Consider the following 27,032-nt stretch of genomic DNA (forward strand, 5'->3'; position numbering starts at 1 on the left):
TGAAGTGTCAGGAAATCTACCTTTTTCTAACTAAATTACAGGATGTCCTTAGAATGAATAAATTTATATCTACCATTAAAATGACAAGAGTAGGAACCTAGGAACTTGAGGTTTCTTTGTTCGTTTATTTTTGAACTTGAGGTTTAGAATCAACCCATGTGGATTTGAATCTTCCCTTGGTAGCCTAAAAGCTGTGGGAGTTTCTGCAAAGTATTTAAACTCTCCAGGCCTTGAGTTCCTCACCTGAAAAAATGACAGAGAGAGTTAGTTAGCCCTTACCATATTGACATTGTATGAATGCTAAGATATTAATACACGCAAAATATTTAGAAAGAAGATATGGTATAAATATACAATGGAATATTACTCAGCCATCTAAAAGAATGAAATCTTCCATTTGCAATGACGTGAATGGACCTAGAGAGCATTATGCTGAGTAAAATAAGACAGAGAAAGACAAATATATGATTTCATTCATATGTGGAATTTAAGAAATAAAACAGATGAACATATGGGGAGGAGAAGGAAAAGACAAGAAAGGGCAACAAACCACAAGAGATTCTTAATGATAGAGAACAACCTGAGGGTTGATAAAGGAAGGTAGGTGGAGGATGGGCTAGATAGGTGATGGGTATTAAGGAGAGCAATTATCATGATGAGCACTGAGTGTTGTATGTAAGTGATGAATCACTGAATTCCACTTCTGAAATCAATATTGCACCATACATTAACTAAAATTTAAATTAAAATATGGTATTGTTAAAAAATAAAATACTTAGAATTCTGGCTGGGATATAGGAAACATTCATTAAATGTAATTATTACAGATGCATAAAATTATAAATGCAACATATATGCTTATATGTAACATACACATATATAACATAATATATATCATATATATAGTCATACACATGCATATATATATACACATATATAATCATATATATATGTATATATATAATCTGTAGAATCAAATAGTACCTAGTGTATAGAAACACTCAATAAATATTAATGATTTATTGTTGCAATATTGTTATTGTTATTACTTATTAAGAGATGTGGAAAAATATAAGATCTAGGAAAAAATACACCACCACCAAAATACCCAGGAAGCAGAATAAAAGTCCAAAAGAGGAAAAACTGTGTCTGAATGGAATCATGAAGTTCCCTGAGCATCAGGGAGCATGAAACATTCAAAGAAAAGAAACAGTTTGGGAAGAGAGGTGCAAGGAGATAGCCAGGAAAAACATACAGAGAACGGTGATTTCAGAATGGTTGACAGGAAGCAACTAAAATACAAACCCAGGGATCTATGGCTTGTGAAATGCTATAGAATTCTCATGTTCAGAGAGACCTATAGGAATATCGTACTGTTGTAAGTTTGCTTACAGTGCTGCAGTACTAATGAAGAAATGTGGAATTGCTAGTAGGTTTAAACACTACATTTAAACTAAATTATAGCTTGGGGCACTTGGGTGGCTCATTTGGTTAAGCACCCGATCTTGGTTTCAGCTCAGGTCCTGATCTCACAGTTTGTGAGTTTGTGAGTTCAAGCCTCACATCAGGCTCTGTGTTGACTGTGCAGATTCTGCTTGGGATTCTCTCTCTGCTTCTTAATGCTCCTCCCCTGGTCTCTCTCTCTCTCTCTCTCTCTCTCTTTCTCAGAACAAATAAATAAACTTAAAAATTAAAAAAAAATTGTAAAATCAATTACAACTTAATCATATTGAAATGTGTATTGCATTATTCTCAAGTAAGTAACATACAAAATTGAAAAGAACTGAATTCAGGGCTGATTTTATCAATCATATGTCACTAAGCTCCTGTTCATGTAAAATTTCTGAAACTATAGAGAAAGTACAGCATCAAAACAAAAAGTGAGGTTAAAGAGCTACTGAGACAAACAGGAAATTCACTTCATCAAAATGAGGTCCCAGGGGGGCACCTGGGTGGCTCAGTCGGTTGAGCCTCCGACTTCGGCTCGGGTCATGATCTCATGGTCTGTGGTTTCGAGCCCCGCGTCGGGCTCTGGGCTGACAGCTCAGAGCCTGGAGCCCGCTTCGGATTCTGTGTCTCCCTCTCTCTCTGACCCTCCCCCGTTCACGCTCTGTCTCTCTCTGTCTCAAAAATAAATAAACATCAAAAAAAAAAAATTAAAAAAAAAAATGAGGTCCCAGGTCTGTATCTGAGATGAAAAGTGTAGTATATTTGTAATACATTTTCAAATAATTAACTTTTAAATAATTGATAATGCTATTTTCCTGTAATATGATTTTCTCTAATTGTTAAGGGAATCTTCAACTTCTCTTGGAATTACAGTCCTTTCTTTCTTGGTAGACTATGTCTTACTTTATCCTTAGTCAAGAGTGCAATGATTTGAGTTATTGCCATTTTAATTTTATAATTTAGTAACTGCTGAGTGCCAACAGAATAATAGCTTCCTTCCAAGTCAAAAGCAGAAAATGCTCAGCACATTAATATTTTCAGAAATAAAAAAATGTCATTATTGAAAGATGAGAATTATTGAAAGATGGGAAAGACAAGTCTGAAGTATTATTCTTCCTTTTATAAATAAGTATGAAATATAAGAAATATACAGAAATACATACTAAGTAAAAATGTACAATTCATGAATTACAAAAAAGTGGACACTCCCTTAACCCCCAGTACCTGTAAAGAAGTTTAACATTGCTTTCTATATGTCCCATGAATGCCATTCCCAATCGCTGTCCTATTTCCTTTCCAAAATAACTACTACCTTGACTTATAACATTATAGTTTAATTTTGTCTGTTGTTGACATTTATGTAAATGGAATCATATTGTATGTATTCTTCATGTGATCCTTATTTGCTGTTTTTATTATGATTTCTATTCATGTTTTTTATGAAACCTTAGTTTAAAAAAAAAGAATTCAATGCTGTATTGTTATACTTATTTCTACTGTGGATGAACATGTGCATTGTTTATAAATGTTGTCTGTTATAACTAACAGGGCTATCACCATTTCTGTACATATCTTGCGATGTTTATGTCTTGTTAAGTATGTATCTAAGAGTTGAATTACTGGATCCTAGAGTATGCATAAGCTACACTTTGGTAGACAATGACAGTTTTACTCAATTTGATAGTACTGATACATACTTATAGGCGTAAGCATATCTTTGCTAACTTGCTATTGTAATTTCTTTTCTTTTTTTTTTCTTTTAATGTGTATTTATTTTTGAGAGAAACAGAGTGCAAGCCGGGGAGGGACAGAGAGAGAGAGGGAGACACAGAATCTGAAGCAGGCTCCAGGCTCAGAGCTGTCAGCACAGAGTGTGACACAGGGCTTGAACTCATGAACCTCGATATCATGACCTGAGCCAAAGTCAGACGCTTAACCGACTGAGCCAAGGGGCCCCTGTAGGTCATTTTAATTGTAGATAATATTAGGTATGTATCTCATTGTGATTTTATTTTTCATTTCTCTGATTTTTAATTAGGTTGCACACATTTTCATATATTAAATGGCTATTTGGATATCCTATTTTTTGACATGTTCATTTAGGACTCTTGACTATTTTTAATTGGATTGATCCTCTTTTCCTTATTAAACTATAAAACTAATTTAAATACTTTGCCTACAAGCCTTTACAGGTTACATGTGTTACAACTGCATGTTCCTTGTCGGTGGCTTGCATTTTCAGTCTTTTAAGCAGTCTTTTGATGAATGAACATTTTGAAGTGTGAATGTTAATCTTATTTCTTAGATGCAAACTGTTTTCCACAAGCCATTCTTCAATGAGCAATTTGTGTTCTGTGACTTTGCACATAGAGATCCCTTTTACCAAAATAATCTGGTTCTTGATCTCACTGCTCCTTATACTTCACCAGTCTGTGAACTATCTTATTTCTCTCAAGGCGTTTAGTTTCTCCTTACACTTTGACTTCATTTGAAAATATATATATTTCTGTTTTTAAATTTTTAGAGTTTTATTTTTATTTATTTTGAGAAAAAGAGAGCAAATGAGGGAGGGGCAGAGAGAGAGGGAGACAGAATCCCAAGCAGGCTTCACGCTGTCAGTGCAGAGCCCAAACTGGGGCTCGAACTCATAAACCTTGATATTATGACCTGAGCCAAAATCGAGTCAGGCGCTTAACCTACTGAGGCACCCAGGTACCCCCAAAATATATATATTTCAACTAGATCACCTATCATACTTTATTCTTTTTTTTTAAATTTTGTTAACATTTATTTATTTTTGAGACAGAGAGAGACAGAGCATGAACGGGGGAGGGTCAGAGAGAGAGGGAGACACAGAATCCGAAACAGACTCCAGGCTCTGAGCTGTTAGCACAGAGCCTGACATGGGGCTCGAACTCACAGACCATGAGGTCATGACCTTAGCCGAAGTCGGACACTTAACCGAGCCACCCAGGTGCCCCCTGTATTCTTTTTTTTAATGTTTATATTTATTTTTGAGTCAGAGAGAAACAGAGCTTGAGCAGGGGAGGGGCAGAGAGAGAGGGAGACACAGAATCTGAAGCAGGCTCCAAGCTGTCAGCACAGAGCCCGACATGGGGCTCGAACCCACTGACTGTGAGATCATGACCTGAGCTGAAGTCAGACACTCAACCAACTGAGCCACGCAGGCGCCCCTCATACTGTATTCTAATTATTTGTTTACCTTTCTGTCTCCCTCACTAAGCCACAGGGTATCTCATGGGCAGGAAATTCTGTTTTATTCATTTTTTGATGTCTAGCCTAGTTTAGTTATTGCTTAAAATAGGCACTTAATAATACTGTTGCATCAAATTGAATTGATTCAGTTTCCTTTATCATGCAGTAAAATCAAATAGGGCAAAGCATCTGTCTTATTCATTTTTATTTCTTTTATGATCTAACGCTTTCCTTTTTACATGGAAGACACTTATCAAATAAATAATTAATGGATTATCTAAAAAGTTGAAGTAATTAAAAGTCTGAAATATAGAATATTTTAAAATGTTTTTTAATTCAAATATAAACTATGATTTAATTAGGTTAATATGGACTAATTAGATACAGCCCTTCAGAAATATTTTTAAATGCCTTAATTAAATTAGATAATAGATTCATCATTAATATACCAATTGATGTGAATATAAATATTTTAATTCTTTTGGTGTTTGTTTTCTTGGTTGTTTAGTTATTCTAAATTCTTATTTTGCTTAAATATTTTAATAGAATAAGTTACAGCTCTCTGGTTAAAATCATGAGCAAATGAAGACATATTCCTGGCTACTAGACTCTAAATGGATATGGTTATCATAAATATAACAGTAGAAGAAATCAGAATGTCTGAAACTTTAGTTTTTAGCCATAACAAATTTATTTGTGTTCTTTTCCATTTTGAAGAGAACATTTCACATATAATCTTGGCATTAAAATTCAAAAGTATATGAAATTACATTGAAAATGTCTTCTTAGTATGCCCCATGACTGCTATTTCAATAATTTGTCTTTCAATTCATTTAACTCTGATGAATAATATATAAACAAAAAGTAATATATTTCTCTACATCAAGGAATTTATAAACTATGTAACTGTTTAAAGAGTAGAGAATGTGGAGCGCCTAGGTGACTCAGTCAACCGGTTAAGCATCAGACTTCAGCCCAGGTCATGATTTCGCGGTTCATGGGTTTGTGCCCCGCATCAAGCTCTGTGCTGACAGCTCAGAGCCTGAAGCCTGTTTCAGATTCTGTGTCTCCCTCTCTCTCTCTGCCCCTCCCCTGCTGGTGCTCTGTCTCAAAAATAAATAAACCTAAAAGAAAATTTTACAAAATAAATAGAGAACTCAATTTCTTGTCTTTTTCTATTCATATGTAAAGTTACATGAGATTTTTTGCTTTTATTTTTTTCTGACCCTTTGGCTCTGAGAAATACCACCCAAAATGAAATATACTACCCACAGAGATAAGTCTAGTGTACAGTTCCTTTTAGATACCCCAGTCGTTATGAGAAATGCTTAAGGTTATTTAATAAGAATGTTTAATATAAAATTAATTCAATGATTATATAATTTTATTCTTGTTTTCATCCAAGTTATACCATACCATTAGAATACATATATTAAGTATTATATTTAATGTCTTAAGATAGTTAGTGCATGAAACCCTCGATAGCCTGTACCAATTAAAGCATTTTTACAAAATAAATATAGCTTGTCTTGAATGAAAATTGGATTAACTAAAGCCATTAATTAATACTTCTTTTAAAAATCCTCCAGAAAAATTTTCTAAGGCATGACACTTTAGTATTCTATGTGCTTTAATTTTCAGAAAAAGAATCTTAACTTGTTTATGCTCATTTTTCATTATGTGTAAAGAGACGAAAAGATGTATAATGGTGAAAAGAGCCCTCTAATGAAAACTAAGACTTGGGTTTGAATGTTACTTTTGTAGTTTAGCTGTGAACTTGGACGAGTTAACATGGTCCTGAGATGTTCTGGAATGCCTCTAGAAATTGGCAGTAGCTCGTGACTAGTAAGTTTTAAACAAGGTTTTGAGGATTATTTGGTGAAAGAAGAGGAGTCTAAAGCACTCGGTGGATGGCCGTGCTAGGACCAAATTGTAGAACCCAGCACCCCCTTAGAATCGCCTGTAAGCTGCTGACAAATAAATACAAGTTCCTCCACAGAACCACGAAATCAGTGTCTGAGAGAATCTGAACTTGAAAAACAAGATCAAACGACTCTAAAACATCTCTTGAATTCTAATGCCCTTGGATTCTATGAGTATTAGTCACCTTGTAAAATACAGGTAATTGTTACCTGCCTAGACTGTTGTGAATTTTTATTAAGGTGGTATTTGACAAAGTATCTAGTTACTTGCTAAGCACTATACAGACATAGGTATACATGTTTTTAGCACTGATTCAACTTCTAAATATATACTTGTTTAATTGTTTGATCAAACCCTATGCCCCCCCTAATAAATTCAGGCTTCACAAAAATAGAGGCTTTCATTTTTCTCACCTTTGAATCTCAGGTGCCTAGCCCAGGCTTGACACTTAGTAAGCACTTAAACATCCCTTCAGTGGAGGAACTGAAATGACCAATTAGGCACAGCAGCAAAAGCTAGGAATGGGGTCTAATGCTAAGTAGCGGTGCGAGTTCATGTAAAGCTCTGCATTTTGTTATAATAAGATTTGTGTAGCACATCTAAAACAATCTGCAATATTCTAATAATGGGAATGAATTCTTACTGTCAAGCCCTCTCGCTTGCTTTGGTAAGCATGCATTTTTCTCCAGGGAACTCATTCCAGAAGAATTGTCCTGTTTGTCCCTTCTACACTCAGAGGTCTACTCTATGTCATAACAGATGGAGCTGTCAGAGGGACAATACACTGTGGATTCAGAAAGATTAAGTTTTGAGAATTTGTGAATTTAGGCATTTCAATCTGGAGAATTATCATTCTGCTACACTTCCTATCACTGCCTTGCCACCATGATAGCTAGAGTCTGGTGGCTTGGACTGTTTCAAAGAAATAACACAATATCCCCCTGAGACAAGAATTGCAAAAGTAAGGGTAATAATATCCTCTTTTAGTTTAAAAAAAAATTAATGTTTATTCATTTTTTGAGAGAGAGGGAGAGACAGAGCATGAGTGGGGAGAGAGAGAGGGAGGCACAGAATCTGAAGCAACTTCCAGGCTCTGAGCTGTCAGCACAGAGCCCAATATAGGGTTCAAACTCATGTACCATGAAATCATGACTTGAGCCAAAGTCAGACACTTAACCAACTGAGCCACCCAGGCACCCCTACCCTCTTAAAAAATCCTCTTAATCTCAGGTGAGGACAATGTTGTCTGTCACATTCAACAAAATTTGATTGGAGCTGCAACTTCTATACTCACTTATTGTCCTTTGGCCTGAATGCAAACATTTGGAAGTTACTATCTAGAAAAATACAATGAACAGAACAAAATTTGGAGTCAGAACTAATTTGTATCTAAGCCTTCCTATTCTGCTAGCTGTGTGACATGGACAGGGTATTTAATTCCCTCACTTCTCAGTTTCCTCTTCTATAAAACTAGAGTATCAGTATCAACTTTGTAATGTTATTGGGGCAATTAAATATAACAATAGACAAAGAGCAACTGTCATGGATAGCATTCAATAGCTGTCTATTGTCTTCACTAACATACTCCAACAAAGTGAAATGACTTACCCACTCTAGAAAAGTAGATGTGCCTTTCCAACTATGAATCATTTGGGGACAGAATATTTAGCCAATGTCACAATTACTTCAAATGTCATATGTTTCATCATAATAACCTTATAACAACAGCAAATTGCTTTAATGACAAAAAACAAGAAAAATGACATATTTTGTGAGTCTATTGTTAAGGTATTCTTTCTCATGAATAAATATTTTGATTGAACATTATCTAAAACTACATACTTCAATGCAGCAGTTTATAGCTTTTAATGATTTCAACAGTGATGGAAGATTATTGTCTTTTGTACTCAAACATTGCATTCATGAAGCTTCTACTACCTTATTATGCAAATGTTCCTAAAGAACTTGAGACTGCATTACCTTGTAAATGTATTATTTCTTTGATTAGTGTCTAGATGGCCACTTCTTTTAGGAACTTCTTTCTTTATTGCACTTTGAATTTAGTGTCCCAGAAATCAATGAATATTGATTTAAACTGTGTTTCAGGCTTTTTTTTTTCTTTTTAAGTTCTTCTGTTTGCTTTAATTGAAGTTGTTTCACATCCATGCAAAAATTAGTGGTAGCTTAGAAATATAGGTATGGATCAATTCATGGAGATCTTTATTCAACAAATATTTTTATATTTCAACTGCCTTTATATGTGCCAAGATACAACCAACATTGTAAAGTTACAGATTCCCAAAGAAAATATATCTAGTGGGTCTTGGTCAACAGCTCTTTAATGTCATTCAGAGACGTTAAGGTAAATGACATGTCCAAGGTGCAGAGTTTATTGATTAACTCCTATGTTTTCTTCTAAGTGTTTTATAATTTAAACTCTTACATATATATGTCTTTGATCCATTTTGAGATGTTTTGTTTGTTTGTTTGGATATTGTGAAGTAGGGTCTAGCTTCATTTTTTTTCCATGTAAATACACATTTGTCCCTGCACTGTTTGTTAGAAAGACTGTTCTTTTCCCATTGAACTGTCTTAGCAGTTAACCATAGTGCATGGGTTTATTTCTGGATTCTCAATTCTGCTCCATTGATCTAAATGTCTATTATATTATGTCAGTCCCACCCTGTTTTACTTACTATAGCTTTTTGGCAAGTTGTGAATCTTGAGTCTTCCAACTTTGCTCTTTTTAAAGATTGTTCTGACTATTCTGGGTCCCTTGAGTTTCTATATGAATCTTAATAGCAGCTTGTCAGTTTTACAAGAAAGCAACCTGGAATTTTGATAGGGATTATACTGTGTCTGTAGATCGATTTGAGAAGTACTGCCATCTTACCAATTAGTCTTCCAGTTCAAGAACATGAGTTTTTTTTTTCTTTCATTTATTTAGCTCTTCATTTTTTCAACAATATATTATAGTGTAATTTTCAGTTTAGAAGTCCTGAGCTTCCTTTTAAAAATGTATTCCTAAGTAATTCTTTTTGATGCTATTATAAATGGAATTATTTTCTTAGTTTCATTCTTGGATTTTGTATTGTTTGTGAAAGAAATACAATTGTTTTGGTATATTGTCTTGTATCTTGATATCGTGCCAACTTCTTTAGTTCCAATAGTTGTATATGTGCATGTGTGTGTATTATGTAGGATTGTTTGCATGTAAGATCATATCATCTGCAAATGGAGATAGTTTTCTTCTTCATTTCCAGTATGAATGAATGCTTTAAAAAATACCTAGTTGCACTGACTAGAACCTTAGTTCTAGTACAATAGTTCTAGTACAATATTTCATTGAAGTGGCAAGAGTGGACATATTTGACATAATTCTGATTGTAGAGGGAATCATTCAGTTTTTCATCATTAAGTATAATTTGCTGTGGATTTTTCAAAGATTTTCTTTTCAGATTGAGTTGGCCCAATTGTAATCATAGTTGTTTAGCATTTTTTATCATAACAGAGTGTTGGATTTAGTCAAATGCTTTTTCTGTGTCAATTAAGTTAATTATATGTTTTTAATCCTTTATTAATATGATTTATTACATTAGTTGACTTTTGGATGTTAAACCAACCTTGTATTTCTGGGACCAATCACACTTGGTCATGGTGAATAATCCTATTTATAGATTGCTGGGTATGGCTTGCTAATATTTTGTTAAGGACTTTTGCATCTATACACATAAGGGATATTGCACTGGTTTTTACTTGTTTGTTTGTTCGTTTCTGTTTTTTCTTGTGATATTTCATTTGGTTAACATTGGCCTCAAAGAATAACTGGGAAGTGATCCTACTTTATTTATATTTTGGAAGGCTTATTGGTACTAGTTCTTCCATGAATATTTGGTACAGTTTACCAGTGAAGCCAGCTGGGTCTGGATTTTCCTTTGTGGGAGATTTTTTAAATTACTTAATCCTTTGTTATATGTCTATTCAGAATTTGTATTTTTTCATGAGTTGGTTTTAGTAATTTGAGTCTTTCTAGGACTTTTTATTGTCTAAGTTATCTTACTCTGATTATATAGTTAGTTCTTTATATAATCCTCTTAGTTAATTTGTATTCCTATAAGATTAGTAATGGTATTCATTCTTTCTGATTGTGGTAATTTGAGTCTCCTCATTTTTATTGTGGACAGTCTAGCTAAAGGTTTATCAATTCTGCTATTTTTTTGAGAGATATGAAATATGATTTTATTTTTTTAACCTATTATTTTTTTAATTTACATTCAAGTTAGTTATCATATAGTGTAACAATGATTTTAGGAGTAGATTCCTTAATGCCCCTTACCCATTTAGCCTATCCCCCCTCCCACAACCCCTCCAGTAATGCTCTGTTTGTTCTCCATATTTAAGAGTCTCTTATGTTTTGTCCCCCTCCCTGTTTTTATGTTATTTTTGCCTCCCTTCCCTTATGTTCATCGGTTTTGTATCTTAAAGGCTTCATATGAGCAAAGTCATAGGATATTTGTCTTTCTCTGACTGACTAATTTCACTTAGCATAATACCCTCTAGTTCTATCTATGTAGTTGCAAATGCAAGATTTCATTCTTTTTAATTGCTGAGTAATACTCCATCTTCTTTATCTATTCATCCATGGATGGACATTTGGGCTCTTTCCATACTTTGCCTATTGTTGATAGTGCTGCTATAAACATTGGGATGCATGTGTCCCTTTGAAACAGCACACCTGTATCCCTTGGATAAATACCTAGTAGTGCAATTGGTGGGTTGTAGGGTAGTTGTTTTTAATTTTTTGAGGAACCTTCAGACTGTTTTCCAAAGTGGCTGCACCAGTTGGCATTCCCACCAGCAGTGCAAAAAAGATCCTATTTCTCCACATCCTCGCCAATATTTGTTGTTGCCTGAGTTGTTAATGTTAGCCATCCTGACAGGTGGGAGGTGTATCTCCTTGTGGTTTTGATTTGTATTTCCCTGATGATGAGATTTGTTGAGCATTTTTTTATGTGTTGGTTGGCCATCTGGATGTCTTCTTTGGAGAAATGTCCATTCATGTCTTTTGTGCATTTCTTCACTGGATTATTTGTTTTTTTGGGTGCTGAGTTTGATAAGTTCTTTATAGATTTTGGATACTAACCTTTTATCTGATATGTCATTTGCAAATATCTTCTCCCATTCTGTTGGTTGTCTTTTAGTTTTGCTAATTGCTTCCTTCGCTGGGCAGAAGTTTTTATTTTGATGAGGTCCCAATAGTTCATTTTTGCTTTTGTTTCCCTTGCTGCCGGTGACGTGTTGAGTAGGAAGATGCTGTGGCTAGGGTCAAAGAGGTTTTTGCCTGCTTTCTCCTCAAGGATTTTGATGGTTTTCTGTCTTACATTTAGGTCTTTCATCCATTTTTGAGTTAATTTTTGTGTATGGAATAAGAAAGTGGTCCAGGTTCATTCTTCTACATGTCACTGTCCAGGTTTCCCAGAACCACTTGCTAAAGAGACTATCTTTGTTCCATTGGATATTCTTTCCTGCTTTGTCAAAGATTAGTTGGCCATATGTTTGCGGGTCCATTTCTGGGTTCTCTCTTCTGTTCCATTTATCTGAGTGTCTGTTTTGTGTCATCAATTCTGCTATTCTAATCAAAGAAGCAACTTTTGGTTTTGTTGATTTACCTACTTTTTTATTTGTTTTATTTATTTCCACTTTATTTGTTCCTTCCTCATGCTTGCCGTGGGTTTACTGGTTTTTTGTTTTTGTTTGTTGTTTTGTTTTTTCTAGTTTGTTTAGGTGGAAGCTTAGGCTATTGATTTGAAATTTTTCTTTCTTACTATACGTGCTGAACTCTGCTTCAGTTAAATGTCTTAAGTTTTTATCTTTTGTGTTTTTGTTTTTATTCATATTGATATACTTTCTGATTTCATTGGTGATTTCTTCTTTTTTGACCCATTGGTTATTTGAGTATTTTATTAATTTACACATATTTGTAAATTTCTCAGATTTCCTTCTATCATCAATTACTAAGTTCATTCCATTCTGGTCAGAAAACCCACTTTGGATGTTTTTAATCCTATTAAATTTATTGAGGCTTACGTGTGATTTATCCTAGAGAATGCTCTATGCACACGAGGAAAAGGTGTATTCTGCTGTTGTGTGGAATGTAGATGTGTAAATTTAGTTGTTTTAAGTGTTGTTCATGTTCTGTATTTCCTTGTTAATCTTCTGCCTAGTTGTTTTATCTACCACTGTAAGTGGAGAATTAACTTTCCCAACTATTATTGTTGAATTATGGTTTTTTCCCCATGACCCTGAGAGGATTCTTGTTGGCTGTATCTACTCCTTCTCAGTCTTCTAAACTTCTGGATGTTCTTCTGTATTGCTTATGTCAGACCTACCAATCTTCCTTAGGCAGGGAGTTCTCCACTCTCCTTCCAGAGGCAGACTTGCAGAGCTCTTTATCCTAAAGTTCTCTTTGCAGAATCCCTGTACCACTGCACAGGAGCTAGAGATGGGGATCTGCTTTTCTAGGAGTGACACTCTACCCTGAGTGGGCAAATGAAAGGAGACTACCAAACCCTAGTCTTGCTTTGCCCTCCCTGACATGAAACCCTGTCCTGGGCGGGAGGGTGGTTAGGCCCCAGTATTCTTGGTCTCCTGTACTTGTAGTAGCACGTCTGCTATATCATTGAGGACCTCGGTGAGGGAAAAAAGACTTGGACCTCTTGTCTATAACTGTCTGAAACAGAGCCTCTGCAACTTGGGATAGAGTGAGGTGAGAAGATGATAATGTCATAGTCTGTCCCTCCTCAGGTAAAATTGTAGCCCCAGGCTGGAAGCTGGGATAACAGGAGCTGAGCATGCTTTTGTCATAACTTCCATAACACAGAGCGCTGGGGTGCAGGTGGTGAAGCTGGACATGGCTCAAATTCCATAGGCACTTTCTGTTCTTCTAGAGATATGGTAGATTTTCTTATATAAATGTCTCTCCATTCGCTCTGTGCCCATAGGAGAGTATCCATATATTCTAAATGATGGTGTGTTTTAATGATTTTCACCAGTTATATTGTTGTTTTCCTGAACTCTTTACTCCATCATTTACAAAGTCTCACCTCCTAAAGGATTGTGGAATAATTTTTCAACATTTTATTTTTTACTCAAAAATTGGTTTTGTTTGGGGCACCTGGTTGGCTCAGTCAGTTAAGCATCTGATTCTGGCTCAGGTCATGATCTTGCGGTTTGTGGGTTTGAGCTCTACGCTGGGCTCTGTGCTGACAGCTCAGAGCTTGGAGCCTGCTTCAGATTCTGTGTCCCCTCTCTCCCTGCCCCTCCCCTGCTCACGCTCTGTCTCTCTGTCTCTCAAAAATAAATAAACATTAAAAAATTATTAAAAAAATTTGTCTTGTTTGCCAACTCATGCAATAGTAAGTTAAAAACTCTTGTTTTGACAGTTGGTTGCAACATGATTAATTCATTTTAATGAAGAATGACATACTGGGTGATAGCTCCTATTGGACAGAAGTTAAGGACTCTGTAGCAAATTGTAGTATATCAGAACTTGTCTTATTCTTAATTTTTCAAGATTATATGGAACTTTTAGAAAATGATGTACTTAATGAAATTTTAACTCCATCTACTGCAAGTATCCTTTTCCTGCCATTTCTAATTATTCACTATTATGTAGTAGTAAAAATGTTTGATTGGAATTAGGAAACCTGGAATTAATCCCAGCTCTGCCTCTCATGAGCTTTTGACCTTGGAAAACCCATTTAACCTTTGTGTCTTTACTTTCTTTATCTGTAAAATTCAGTTGATCAACTAGATGATCCTAAGTCTCCATTCAACTCTGCAATGATTCTAAGATTCAGGTGGGTATCTTTGATAGTTCTGGATTTTCACTGCCTACATTCTTTAAAATTTTTTTGGTTTACTGTTTATTTATATTTGAGACAGACAGAGTGTGAGCGGGGCAGGGGCAGGGAGAGAGGGAGACACAGAACCTTAAGTAGGCTCCAGGCTCTAAGCTGTCAGCACCGAACCCAATGTGGGGCTCGAACTCACCAAATACAAGATCATGACCTGAGCCATCGGTGTTGGATGAGTAACTGACTGAACCAACCAGGGGCCCCTCACTGCCTACATTCTTAAATCCACACAATTAGACTTCATTCCTAGCTACCATCTTGCTGCTAATCTCTCAAATGTGAGTTTACAGTGCAAAAGAATTGCATGGTTGCTTGGGCCTCATTTTTCTTGGCATTTCTGTAGCTTTTGATAATATCGATTTACTCTAATTCTTGAAACTGCGTCATGGAGAGTTTCAATGACTTCTCAGTAGTCACAGAAATGAAATTATGACATTAATTTCTGAATACCAGACCGGTGTTTTTTCCTTTGATACAGAATGCCAAAGGCAAGATGACACTTGGCTGTATTTCACATTTGTACCCTCTTGGAAATGAAGCAGAATACAGCAAAAGCCAGTAATGCTAAGAATGGATCAAATATGCTTCTCAAAAACGTTTTGATGCATCGATGCGTTCACATATTCATTTATTTGCTCCATGATTACTGTAATGACAGAGAGACTATTGTGATCAAAATCAGAAATTATTTTTTCCAATATGAAATTTATTGCCAAATTGGTTTCCATACAACACCCAGTGCTCATCCCAACAGGTGCCCTCCTCAATGCCCATCACCCACCCTCCCCTGCCTCCCACCCTCCATCAACCCTCAGTTTATTCTCAGTTTTTAAGAGTCTCTTATGCTTTGGCTCTCTCCCTCTATAACTTTTTTTTTTTCCTTCCCCTCCCCCATAGTCTTCTGTTAAGTTTCTCAGGATCCACAGGAATACTACTTGGCAATGAGAAAGAGTGAAATATGGCCTTTTGTAGCAAAATCAGAAATTATTAAAGGGCCTTTGTGTCTTCATTGGAGTAACTTCCTTCCTGGATCAAGGGCAGTACCTTCTTCCCAGTGCATACATTAAGATTGTCAGACAGCACATTGCTGGGGTTATGCTATTTTTGCTGGAAATCTGAGATCCATACATGTATGCCTGATCTTCTACAGAATAACATGAATACTTTTCCCCCTTTATTTACCAGTTGTCCTCCCTGTTAAAGCAAGACCATTTTTGTTTTCTCCTATGTAAGGCTGTGAGGCTGAGGTTTGTTAAGTGGCTGTGGAAAGCCACCAAGTTATTGTACTTCCTCAAAACCCCTCTTCATCTATAATATACTTTTTGGAGGATTTTAGGGCCGACGCCAGAGCCAGCCAAAGGGCTTCAAATTTGTTCCTGTTACTCCACATCCAGAGTAAGAGCCTTTTAAGACCTAATCAAATGAGTAATAGTGGCTACTTTCATCTCGAATATTCTTTTTTGCCTTTTGTTAAGGTAAAGAGAAGTCTGTTCAGCAGTCACTTTGTAACTAGTCATTAGAGTTCTTTTTCTGGCGTGATGTTAAACTCAAATTGAGGGAAAATTGCCTAACATTCCTTGGAGACCAATTGCTTCCAACCAGACTGCTTATTAAATAATTCCAGTTCAGACCTACGATTGTTATATGTACCTTCATCCTCAATTCACTGAGAACAAGCACATTTTTATTTCAACTAAGCATTAAATTCTGTAAATTAATCCTGGTTCTATGGGGTTGGATAATAGTTCTTAGAAAGTGACTACACTCTGCTCCCTGACTTTCACTGATGAGCAGTGAACACCTTCACTTATTTTGACCTTGACATCCCAGAGGGATCCTAATGATATATAATCTGTTTAAGTCATTATAGACATTTTCAGTTTCCACTTCCTCTCCCTTTCTCACATCTTGCCAAATATATCCAGTTGCTTTTTAAGAACAAATTTGACACTGAATCAGAGAATTATATAGAAAATAAAACAGTAATCTGTCTTTGAAAAGGAATCTGGATGTTAATATAGATGTTTATAAATCTGCTTGATTAATGCATTGAAATATGGCATATCAAATATATTAGATAATTATAAATAATATTTATTTGACTAAATTGTGAAAAAATAAAATCATTTTCATTTCCATTAGGTTTAGCAAGCAAAATTGCTCTTTTTTATAGGCAATTTTATATGGTTTCCTCTACTATATTCAAAGATTTAGACACATAAACTGGAATTCCTTAGCTTATAAAGGAAAATGTTAGTAGTGAAATTAACTCAGTGCTCAGACACTACTTTTAAAATATTCATGGGGCGCCTGGATGGCTCAGTCCATGAAGCAGCTGACTCTTGGTTTTGGCTCAGGTCATGATCTCACAGTTGTGAGATCCAGCCCTGCGTCAGGCTCTGCATTGGGGTTCTGTCTCCCTCTCTCTGCTCCTCCCCTGCTCATGTTCTCTCTCTCAAAATAAATAAGTAAACTTCATTTAAAAAATATTCATTTATCAAATTTACATAATTTTCTTCTTATAAGAGGTAGTCACTAGTGCAAAGTACTTTCCAGAGAGGATCTGTCTTAACATATCTCTTTGCAGATACTAAGCAAATAAATACTTGTCTCTAAAGTCCTGATGAAGAACCACTTTTTAGGGGTTTGTCTAGAAGGGGGAACTAGTAATATCATCTAGAGGATTAAGTGAACTGGCTTCTATCATGTCAGCAAAAGAACATAAGACAAATTGAAAGAAAATTTAAAAAAGATACTATGTAGGGAAGCCTATAGTTTAAAAAAGAGTTAGACACATGAGGCAATCACAATGCTTATATAACTTTGTTTCTGAAATCAAACAATTAACAACCAATCACAAAAACAGCAAAAATCAGGGAAATTTCAATATTAACAGGATATTTATTATTAAGGTTATAGTATTTTTTTTTCTTTTTGTTTTCTCCTCCTCCCTTATCTCCCCCTCCTTTACCTCTTCTTCCACCTTCTTCTGTCTCAGTGCCTTTGCTTGTGCTATTCCTTCTTCTCTCTTCCCTTTCTCTACCAAATCACTTTGCACTTAATCTCTGCCTATGTGCCAAGCCTATTTCAAATAGCATTTTCTCTAGTGTCCTTTTGTTCTCCAGTTTGTGGAAGCAAACACTGTATCTTCACTCATTTATCTATCTGCATCTCTTTCTAATACTGTAGTTACACATGCATGTATATCATACAGACACTCATACAGTTTTAGACTATACTTACTATTTACAAGCTGCATGTTACATACAAGGAGCTCACTGGCATAGGATATGGGAATTATTCCTTTGTGAAATCCATACAGAAATTAGTCTTATGTGTAGTTTCACTGATTATTTTAATGCTGGTTACGTAGAGTTTTGTTTTGTTTTGTTTTTGGTAGAATGGTTGTAAGCTTATCCCTTCTGGGGAATCTAAGTTTATTTAGGGAATTGGGAATTCATATGTGTCAGTATAATAAATGCATAAAAATAAGACCTACACAAAGTGCAAAGAGGACAATGGGAAGGAAGACATGGGTTCCAACATGGGACCCAAAAAGTCTACTAGAATATTTCAGCAGAATCTTGAAGGAAAGATTTTTTTTTTATCTCTAAACTCTTTCCTCTTCTCCATCCTTCAAGCAGCCACTAAGATTACTTTTTAAAGTTCATTTACTTATTTATTTTGAGAGATAGAGAGGGAGAGTACATGCAGCATGAGTGGGGAAGGGACAGAGAGAGAAAGAGAGAGAATTCCAAGCAGTTTCCTTGCTGTCAGCACACAGAGTCCGACGCAGGGCTTGATCCCACAAACAGTGAGATCATGACCTGGGCTGAAATCAAGAGTAGGATGCTTAACAGCACCTGGGCAGCTCAGTCCGTTAAGTGTCTGACTTAGGCTCAGGTTATGATCTCATGGTTCATAAGTTTGAGCTTCACATTGGGCTGTCTGCTGTCAGCACAGAGCCCACTTGATATCCTCTGTCCCGCTCTCCCTCTTTCTTTGCCCTTCCCCTGCTTGTGCTCTCTCTCTCTCTCTCTCAAAAATAAATGAACATTACAAAAAAAAAAAAAAAAAAAAAAGAGTAGGACACTTCACTGACTGAGCCACCAAGGCACCCCTAAGTTTCCTTTTTAAAACGCTAGCCTCATAACATTAGCACTTTATTGTAAAAATTTTCTGCATCAACCATAAATAGGATTAAAATTATTTAGCATGGCACACACATATTTATTTAGCATGTGACACACATTTGAAACTTCATTTAACACCATTAATACTCTGTGAACTTCAGTTGTGCCTAATGCCTTACAATATGCTTCCCTTTCTGTATTGTGCCTCAGGCATTTGTATAGGATGTTTGTTGTTTTTGTTTTTGGTTTATGTTTTTGCCTGGAATCCCCCTGTGATTTAGAGGAATTAATACTCATCCTTCTGAGTTGAGCCTGGAGTGCCCCCTCCTCAGCAAAGATTTCTTTGCCCTCCTTGTTCTCCAAATAAAGAGGGAGGGGTTTGTTTTGTTTTGTTTTGTTTTGTTTTGTTTTAACCTGTTCTTACTAGTCTTGTACATATCTTTGTTAATAGTGATTTAACTTCATCAAGTCTTAGTTATCTTGTCTGTAAATGCAGACAGTAAACCAGGATAATCTCTAAAGTCACCTCTGTCTTTAATGTTCCTTAACAGCCACTACTCCTGAGGAAGGCTATTTAAGCCCTATTCAAAGCAGTGGTACAGATAGATGGAATCCTCTGCCAAATTGTAATTGAGTCACAACTAACAATACTTTCTGAATTAATCCCTAGCTCCTGTGTTTTTGCAACAGTCATGTGTATACTCTTTTTTTGTTTGTTTGTTTCTGTGTTTAGCCTATTTATGGCTTTTAAAAGTTTTAGTTCATTGATTTTAGTGGGGTTTTGTTTTAATTTTGTTTGTTTTCCCATTATGAATTTTTAATTATTATGTTCTCAATTTTATAATTTTCCCTCTGTGATTGTGGGTTTAATATCATGCTTTAAATGGTGATAAAATCTCTGGACTATAAAAATATGCATCTACATTTTTTCTTGTATTTAAATGTTTCCTCTTTTTATATACTATATTTTAACATCTGAAATGTTTCTTTCTTTAACAAGTGAAATAGGAATCTTAATTTTTCCTCAAATGGCTAGCCAGTTGTCCCAGAATTATTTATTCAATATACCATTTGTACCTCAAATATTTCAGATAACACGCACATACACACACGCACACACACACACACACACACTTAAATTCATGAGTTTATTTCCATGTAACTAATAATTTCTTAAAATTTATTTTGTTATTCTAAATCATTTGCTTTGGTTCTAGTAGAAAACATCATCCCTACACTAATGTTTTTGCTCTTTTTTAAAGTTCAATGGGAATAAATTATTATGTCTGGTAGCGAGCTTCCTCGTTTGGATGGAAAAAATAAACAAAGTTCCATTTTTGCTTAAAATAGTGTATCAGAGGCATATTAAGTAGGTATCCTCTGTATGCATGTGATCACTTCCATTTTGTTAGGCAATGTGCTAAATAATTTATATATTTTATCTCATTTAATCCTCACAATAACTCTGTGAGATCGATGCTATAATCCTATTTTACATACGAGGACACTGACACTTCTAATAGTTAACTAACTTGCCTATGGAGCTGGTAAATGGTGGAGACCATATCATACACTGAACAGTCTGTTCCAAAGCCAGGGTCCCCTTATAATATTTCATTTAATCTTTTTGTCTACCTGACCTAGGACTCCTATAGTTATACTGGACAGTTGACTCCATCTGAGATACTGAGTTTTCTTCCTTAAAAAATTGAGAAGACCAGGAGAAAGAAGGGAAATCTAGAGGGAGACTACTGTTAGCAGAATTAAGAGTCTTAATTAATTAAGAGAATTAAACTAGCACCTTTAGTCTCACTTTTAAATTTATTGACATGTAAATATGGATGTGTAGAAAAGCAGTCTTTTCTACATCCTACTCAATTAATGTACATATAGGTGTTTGAGAAAAAGCAGATTATGTCTTTTATACTATTCTTATAAGAAAATCAAAATTTGTAGCATAAAAACACTTAGAATAGATTCTGATTACTCCTCATAATGAGCACATCTAAAACAAAGTATGTATACGTAATTTTGGCAGATGGGATTCTTTTTAACTGTATAAAGGAAACGATCCAATGTGGTATTCAGGGACCATTTCGTAGGTCCACCTCATGCTTTCCACCCATATCAACCCCCACTCCTCACAAAATTGTCTCTACAATGACTAATTTTAGGGATGGTGTGATGGATATTAAAATGGTTATTGAAGTATAAAGAATGCTAAAAAGCACAAAAGATGGCCTAAAGAAAACACATGTGTTGTTTCTCTTTGTCTGTTTAACATTTATTTGGTGGCGTTGTCTACTGGCCCTGGGTGGGACTTGGGCAGGGTAACCAGGACTTTTCTGCTTACTCTGAGATATGCAATTCCACAGTCACCATTAAGTGACTGTCTCAATTGATAGCATGTATTCCAAGATACTCATTAATACTTTAATCTTCATTCAGAGGTAAAATTCACCCCTCCCTCTGCCAACTGACACCATTGCCATCCCACTGTCATCTAGAAAGGGAGTACAAGAGCTCTTTTTCTTGGGAGCTCTGCCTCAACAGCTTGCTTGCTACAGCTTTAGCCCCTCTAGAACTGCCATTTGAGATGGAAGAAGGAAAAGTGGAAGCTCTTAAGTTTCTTCCTTGGGGATAGCCTGAGGCCTGCCAGCAGAAGCCCTCTATCCTGAATTCTTCAATATTCATATCACTAGATTCCTTTCCAATGGAAACTTGCTTGATGCTCAGGATGCTTCTCAATCCTTGGGTTATTTAGTCCTTCCAACCTGTTTTGATGATGACTCACTCCATCCAGTCTCCTGCATGAGAATCCTTCTCCCTCCCAAGTTTTCCTCTGAAACAGGACTTGAAATGGCTCTGGACCTCTTCTTTCTATCCGGTATGGCCCATATCTGACCCAGGGAAAATGTTACCATAGAACCCGAAAGTAGAACGGTGGTTGCCAGGAGATAGAAGGAGGGGGGAATGAGGAGTTGTTGGTCATGGAGTGCAAGTTTTAGTTATGCAAGGTGAATATGTTGTATTTATATAACAAAAGATGTAACATACAAGAGATCTGATGTACAACTTAATTGTAGTTAAGGTACTGAAGTACTACACTGTATACTTAAAATTTGCTGAAAGACTATGCCTGTGTTCTCACCACACACACACACACACACACACACACACACACACACACAGTAACTATGATGATGTATATATTAGCTTGATTTGGTGATTATTTTACAATGCATATGTATATTAAGTCATCAAGTTTGTATCCCTTAAAAATATGCAATTTCTCATTGTCCCTTATGCTGTAATAGATTCCTGTTTTCTTACAACTGGATGTGAATCTAAATTATCCCAAAATAAGAGGTTTAAAAAATAAGTATTTTTGAATGAAAAAAAAATAGTAATTCTTAGATCCTTTTTTCAGACACAGATCAAAGAAGACAGACTATTCCCACCACAAAAGCAGTTATCCTGTTTCTACCCTATTAATTGCTTGCATGGGGGTTATACTATCTTTTTCTCTTCCATCCAGTTACATGGATCATATAATAAACTCTGCCATAGCACAGTGTAAACCTACCTTACTTGATGTGAAAGAAGGAGAGGGAGGTTACTGTATGGCTTGCTCTCTAGACATCATGTCTCAAAATTCCCATTTTCTTCCTCCCCGGCCTATTTTCTCCCAGCTTCCCTCCTGTCCACCTCTATACTCTATTGGGGGAAAGTGAGTTTTTAATTGTAATTTGAGGACTCTTCATTCAGAATGCAATGTTAATTTTAGGCTACACTTGGTATTGTAAAATGCCTGTTGAATAAGTAATACTTGCAACCTGAACATGAGTACGATTTAGCCAGGAAGAGAAGAAGTGAGTCTTCCAGGCAGAGAATAGACCTGAGCTATAACTTGAGGAGTAAGGGAATTAACTGTGAGACAAACAATGCAAGAGATGAGAGGAGGAGGAAGCAGGGACAGTCATAGGGTGCCCAATGAGCCTTTTAAGGAGCTTGTTTCCATCCCAAGAGCAAAGGGAAGTCTTTGAAGGTTTATAAGTTGAGAAGTGACATGACACATAGTTTTTTTGTGTTTTTTGTTTTTGTTTTTGTTTTTGTTTTTTAATTACTATGGCTTCAGACTGGAGAATGGATATGCGAGGAGCAAGGTGAGAGACAGCAAGACCAGTTAAGAGGGTAAAGAGCAGTTTGTGTGAAATGCCTGGCCTGGACTGGGGAGGCCTAAGTGGGGGTGGGGAAGAGTATCTTTTGAGATATTATCAGAATGAACATTATCAGACCTGGTGACTGGATGTTTAAATTGGGCCAGTGGGAATTGATCATAATTTAAGCTTTTTTAAAAAATTTTTTAATGTTTATTTATTTTTGAGAGAGAGAGACAGAGTGTGAGCAGGGGGGAGGGTCAGAGAGAGAGGGAGACACAGAATCTGAAGCAGGCTCCTGGCTCTGAGCTGTCAGCACAGAGCCCAATGTGGGGCTCGAACTCAAAAACGGTGAGATCAGACCTGAACCAAAGTCAGACACCCAATTGACTGAGCCACTCAGGCGCCCCAGCCATAATTTAATCTTCTTTGAAAATGTAATGTTTTTGCCCCTTACTAAAAATAGGCATTTTGGGGGAGGTACAAGTTTGGAAAGGGAAATGATATGTACAGTTTTAGAAAAGCTAAGTTGGAGGAAACATTTAAACATTCACTACAATCCTATTAGGTATTATTCCTATTGTATATGTAAGAAAACTGAAGCCACAAATTTTGCAAGTGCTAAGGTTAGAATGTGACCCTCGGTCTGACTCTGGCCCAAATTAATATATTGTAGCTATGTGTTGTTTTGTAGTACTCAAACATCATGGTATTTTAGAAATGGTTAAATATATATAACAATAAGGATATTATGATTATAATAACCACAATGGGTAATAGTATTTAAGATGTCTTAAAATTTAGGGGGAACCTGGGTGGCTCAGTTGGCTAAGTGTCCAACTTTGTCTCAGGTCATGGTCTCGTGGTTCATGAGTTCACACCCCCGCCCTGGTCCAGCTCTGTGCTGACAGCTCGGAGCCTGGAGCCTGCTTTGGATTCTGTGTCTCCTTCTCTCTCTGCCCCTCCCCCGCTCATGCTCTGTCTCTGTCTCTTTCTCTCAAAAATAAATAAACATTAAACATTTTTTTGGAAAAGTCTTAAAATTTAGATTAATATAAAACTTCACCTTGCAAATAAATAGGAAATAGCGAGTAAAAGAAATAGAAGATCATAGAGAAGGAATAAGGAAGAAGTAAAAGGAAGGTGATCATATTATAGTTTAAGATGTGGTTGTTTTGTTTTTAAATTTTCTTTAGGTTGAGTGTTATATACTAATCCTCATGCTTCCATGATTACTGTAAGAGGGTATTTTTGTTTTCAATAGAGGAATTCAGAAGCTTTCTCACTTGAGCTGCTATAAGAAATTATATCATGCAAAAGATGAAAGTAACCTCAGTTTTAAGTACACTATGAAAATTGTTGAAAATATTATTTAAATGTATATGTAGGAGCGTTAAAAAAATAAAAGCTTTTGTGACTACTATGTGATTCGCTCTATTTAAAGAAAACTCGGTTGATAACAATTTGTCCTCATGCCTCACTTTTAATCCTTACATCTAAAGTTATTTTACATGTTTAATACCTAGAGCACCTAAATAAATTACTTAAAGAGTAATTCAAAGAAATTACCTTAAAATACTTAAAGAAATGAAATGATTTGTATGTCAATGCGGATTCAGAAGCAGAACAAAGAAATAGAATGCTAGGCTCTGACACAACCCAAATATTACCTTTCAAAGCTTAGCCGATCTCCTTTTTACTTTCTGAATAAGAGGTGTAGGCATTCTTTCTCAAAATGTCTGTAGATTTGGGGGAATGTTGGCAAAGAGCAAACACTTGGACTCCTTGTGGCAGTGCCTTTGTTCCCTGGAAGACAGATTGCTATTCCAGTTACAATATTGGTTTGTACAGAAAGGCTGCTGTTCCTTTACATTTCCTGGTTGTCTATTACAGAAACTTGCAGATATACCTGCTGTTGCAAGTAAGCCAGAAATTCCCATTATTTGGAGGTGGCTTGGGAGTGGTAGTAGTGGATTATTTTTGCCTGCTTTATTTAAGGATCTAATATTAAAAAAAAAAAAAAACAGAAAACAACTACAGGGTTCTTAGTTATCAGAGCAAAAGAAAATTTAAAAAAAGAGCCAAAAGTGAATGAGAAATCACCCTCATCACAATTGCAGTCCATTTATTTTCCATACTAGCTCAGATAACTAAGAGAGTAATACTTAATTTTACAGTGAAATTTGGTAAGATTAGTTCCCACTTAATTATTTAGTCTAGAAGTAATTTCAACAGAAGAGCATTAATGTCATTTTATTTGTTTATTTTTCTAAGTTTTTGTTTAAATTCCAGATAGTTAATATACAGTATAATATTAGTTCCAGGTATAGAATATAGTGATTCGTCAATACCATTTTAAACATTCTACCTTTGTTTTATTTTTCAAATGCTATTCTACCCAGTACTGTACCAGAAAAATCATTTAAGTCCGAAGGAGCAAAACCAGAATCAAATCAGGAGGACTATGGCAAGTGGGGAGGAGTGTTAAAGCATTCCATCCTTTTATCACCTGGTGTGTCTGCAAACATGAGGAAAAAGTAAATTTTCTTACAAAGGAATTTAAAGTAATAAAGTGATTATATTAGAGATGTGCATTAAGATGTATGCATTTAGAAAGTGGGTATATATACAAAAATCTCTTTAAATACCCTAAATCTAGATTTTATGCCAGGAAGTTTTCAGACCTAAGAACTTGACTTAGTCACAAAGTTATTCAGGTAATGGTACCTGCCCTGGCTCAGACAGTACATTAGAGCACACACTACAAAAAGGAGGGGGTAGGGGAAAACAGAGTAAAAACATGAAAAATACATTTTAAAGATTTAAATACTTGAAACTTGATATTTGCAGGAATGTGTTATCAGAATTCCTCCTGTTTTTCTTGAAAAAGTGACCCTGGTTTATGTTTCTCTCCTACTCCCTTCTGGTATTGTATTTCTCACTGTTCTTATCTGTAAGTTTTCTCAAACTTTTAACTCAATTGCCACTACTGGAAAAAAAAATCAAAACACATACGCTTTATTAATGGGTCAGTAAATTATATGTGGAGTGTAGACTTAGAAAGTAGTAGATAACGTATCCCATAGTTCTGATTTGTGAAGTGAGGTGCAATAATTCTGTCTGAAGCCCACACAGGTTTCTCTGACTCAATAGAGTCACCTGAGGGACAAAAACCATTTGAGACAAAGACATCACTTCCTATAAAGCAATTTTGCCTAGTGAGAGCTTTCAGTGAAGAGAACTTTTCAAAATAAGGTAAAAATCAACAGTCAATTGATGTTCTTATAATATTCTCTCCTCCTTTAAACTCACACTCTATTTTTCTGATAGCTTCAAATACTGAGAGATACACAGAAAAAAAATCTAAAATATCACTGTTCTAACTATATAGAGACAATACAACTAAGCATGATTCTCTACTTTCCCAATTCAAAACATACTAGGATACACAAATACACAGTTGGGTACCAGTATCAGACTTGCATACAAATAGCAATAATAACAAAAAATAATAGGGGGAACAAAACTATAAAAAATAGATCTGAAAAACAATCAGAAGTACCTCTGTATAAATTCAATTATCTTTATGTCAGTAAAAAGTTGAACAAACATTAATATCCCTTAAATATGTCATACATTGTATATTTGATGTTCCCAAAGGTGACTTTAATTTAACAGAGATGCCATAATTATGGTTTGTAGTCTGTGTTTAAGAAATAATGGAAATGAAGAAAGACTTCTACCCCAAATCAAAAACTAGATTTATTTATTTATTTTTATTGCTACATAACCAATTACTACAACTTAAAACAAATTTATTATCTTACAGTTTCTGTTTGGTCATGAATCTGGGTACAGGTTAGCTCAGTCTTCTGCTAAAGACCTCAAGGTGTCTGCCTGGATTGCACTCTCATATCAGGCTCTGGGTTCTCTTCCAAGTCATTGGTTGTTGGCAGAATTCCATGCCTTGTGGTTGTAGAACTGAAGTCTTCATTCTCTTGCATGTTATTGGCTGAGAACTCTCAAACCTTAAGGGTCCACCTTTAGATTCTTGTCACAAAGCTCCGTAACAGATTCACAACATGATCATTTGCTTCTTTAAGAAAAAGATGAAATCTCTCTCTGGCTTTAATTCTATCCTCTTTTAAGGACTCATTTAATTAGGGTGAGCTTACCCAGTTCAATCTCCATTTTGATTAAGTCAAAGTCAATTGATAAGGCCTTTACTTACATCT

The 27,032-nt window shown here is 35.6% G+C and overlaps 1 protein-coding gene and 1 long non-coding RNA gene across 5 annotated transcripts in view; one reads left to right on the forward strand and one right to left on the reverse strand.

Moving 5' to 3' along the window:
* ERBB4 (erb-b2 receptor tyrosine kinase 4) overlaps positions 1–27,032 on the forward strand; it is a 1,144,263-nt gene that overhangs the window by 473,649 nt on the left and 643,582 nt on the right. The gene's annotated exons all lie outside the window — the stretch shown is intronic.
* LOC132671933 (uncharacterized) lies at positions 89–26,722 on the reverse strand. Its single transcript, XR_009607316.3, has 4 exons — positions 26,625–26,722; positions 25,208–25,315; positions 24,468–24,603; positions 89–243 (listed from the first exon to the last, which is right to left on the reverse strand). It is a non-coding gene; the product is annotated as an uncharacterized LOC132671933 (long non-coding RNA).

Source organism: Panthera onca, chromosome C1 (genome assembly GCF_046562875.1).
Source record: "Panthera onca isolate mPanOnc1 chromosome C1, mPanOnc1 haplotype 2, whole genome shotgun sequence".
Classification (NCBI taxonomy): Eukaryota; Metazoa; Chordata; class Mammalia; order Carnivora; family Felidae; genus Panthera; species Panthera onca.